Here is a 2,717-nt window from a genome sequence, read left to right as displayed (position 1 = left end):
AGGCTGAGGCAAGAGAATCACCTAAGCCCAAGAGTTTGAGGTTGCTGTGAGCTGTGATGCCATGGCACTCTACCCAGGTAGAGTGATAGCTTGAGGTGATAGCTTGAGGCTCTGTCTCCAAAAAGAAAAAAAGTGTACTTTATGATTCCATTGTAAATAAATCTGACAACCTCCTGGATTAAGTAGTAATATAAAGGACATCAGGTACAGTATGTTATTCACAGTAAGGGTTTAGTGTTTGGAAGCAGGTAAGAACTCAAGTCGTCCAGGAGACTATATGGACATGGTGTAATGGTGCTTGGAGTTTTGCATCTGCAGAGACTTTCAGAGGGCATTTTAGGAAGGGACTTAAAGCATTAATAGACACAGAAGTGGTGACTGTGTGCTTAGCTGATAGTAGGCAGGATGCTTGATTTGCAGGAAGAGGTGAGAATGGTAGATTTGGGCTCTGGAGAGTCTTTTAAGTTTAAACGACTTTGGACATGGTACCAGTGAGGAGCCACTGCAAGTGGGGGGATTTGCTGGTGATAGAGGATGGGTGGGTGTAGAGAAGAGAGACAGGTTGGGAACCTGGTTAATCTTAAAAGAGAAGGAATAGGGCTAAACTGGGCAGAGGGAATTGGAAAAGGGTGAAGGGAAAAGAAAAAAGAACAGAGATAAGAGATGACTACATAGGAGTCAATATCAAAGGGAGCTTAAGTGGACTTCTGGTACAACATGGAATTGGAGACAACACATTAGCCTACACCTGAGATTTTGCATGGGGATCTGGAGACCGAGTACTGGTGGTACTCAGTTAACTTAGTGTTGTGCACCCACAGCACTTGGGAGTTGAATTTTGGAAATAAAATGCATTTTCCTTCCAGAAACATTTTATGCACTCCCATTCCATCCCATAATATACTAAAAGTTTTGTGTTGGCTAGTAGTTAGGAAACATCTAACAGAGATTGTAAACTGGTAGCCTGTAGATGAAAACTAGTTGACAGATGTGTTTTGTTTGGCCTCCAGAATATTTTGAAGAATCACATATTTGTTTCCTGATACATAAAAATACTGATTTCCAGCCAGCCATGGTGGCTCATGCTTGTAATCCTAGCACTTTGAGAGGCCAAGGTGGGAGGATTGCCTGAGGCCAGGAGTTTGCTAGCCTGAGCATATCACCACACCCTATCAGTCTCTGCAAAAAATATTAGCCATGTGTGGTGTCGTCTGTAGTCTCAGCTATTCAGGAGAGACTCAGGCAGGAGAGTTGCTTGAGTCTAGGAGTTGGAGGTTTCAGTGAGCTATGATGGTGATGCCACCCAGGTGACAGAGTGAGACCTTGTCACACACACAAACCTGGTATGATGGCTAATGGGTATAATTGTAGCACTCTGTGGGGCCGAGGGTGGTGGATCCTTTGAATTTAGTTAAGTACCAGCCCGGGTAAGAGTAAGATCCTGTCTCTACTGAAAATAGAAAAATTAGCCAGATATTGTGGTGGCACCTGTAGTCCCAGCTACGGGAGGCTGAGATAGGAGGATTGCTTGAACTCAGAGAAGTTTTGCGATTACTGTGTGTCTGAGTGAGTCCACAGTAGTTTCACTTGGGGCAACATAGTGAATCATTGTTTCAAAAAAAACCCTGATTTCTAGATTCTCTCACAAAATGGAAGTGTGTAACAACACTGGACTCACATACCTCACCTAGTAAATTTGCCTGGCTTTGAGTAGTGTACATCTGTGCTGTGTGTTGGGCTGGCATGTCTGGATCTCATGGTGTCTCTCACCCTTAGTTATCTCTTTGATGCTAAGCCTAATGTCATTTGCCATTTCACATCCACCTGGCTTAGAAATAATACCTGTTTGGTTCCTAGATTTAGTGATCTTTCAGTATTACCAACTTACCCTACAATTACATCCCTGGTTTTTGTAAAAAAAAAAAAAAAAAATCTAGGTAGGAGGCCCAGGCATGGTGGCTCATGCCTGTAGTCCTAACACTCTGGAAGGCCAAGGCAGATTAATTAATTGAGCTTAGGAGTTTAAGATCAGCCTGAGCAAGAGTGAGAACCCATCTCTACTAAAAATAGAAAAATCAGCTGGGCGTTGTAGTAGCCATGTGTAGTCTCAGCTACTCCGGAGGCTGAGGCAGAGGATAGCTTGAGCCTAGGAGGTTGAGGTTGCTGTGAGCTATGACAACAAGGCCCTCTCTCTAGCTTCGGGCAACAGAGTGAGACTTTGTCTCAAAAAAGAAAAATCTAGGTAGGAGAAGAAAGAATGAAGGGAGACAGTAGATTGGTTATTTTAACATAGAATGTATTTCTATTTTACAGGTGAGGAAAAAGAGAAAAGGTGGGGGGTGGAGAGGGGTACAGAATTTAAATAGGTGGTTTGACCCAAAAGACTACACCATTAAAAAGAAGAACCGGGATTCAAATCTATTTCTTTGGCCAGTCCAATTTTGTCTCTACTTTCTGAAATTGGATTTGATTTTGCCATAATTTCTGAGAACATTTTAAGTTTTATAGATTTTATCTGAAGACTCCATGCATTACTGTTGATTAGATGGTTGTGTCCCACCTCTTTTGGGCACTCCTTTTCACATTGATTGGGCATCTGTGTGCCAGGGTGTTCTGCTATAGACTCTGAGGTAAAAAAAAAGAGAAGAGGCTCGGTGCCTATAGCTCAGCCGGCTAAGGCGCCAGCCACGTACACCTAAGGTGGCGGGTTCGAATCC

Source organism: Otolemur garnettii, unplaced genomic scaffold, assembly GCF_000181295.1.
Source record: "Otolemur garnettii isolate 467f Iridium unplaced genomic scaffold, OtoGar3 scaffold00099, whole genome shotgun sequence".
NCBI classification, from domain to species: domain Eukaryota; kingdom Metazoa; phylum Chordata; class Mammalia; order Primates; family Galagidae; genus Otolemur; species Otolemur garnettii.
Note: the sequence above shows the minus strand (reverse complement) of the source record.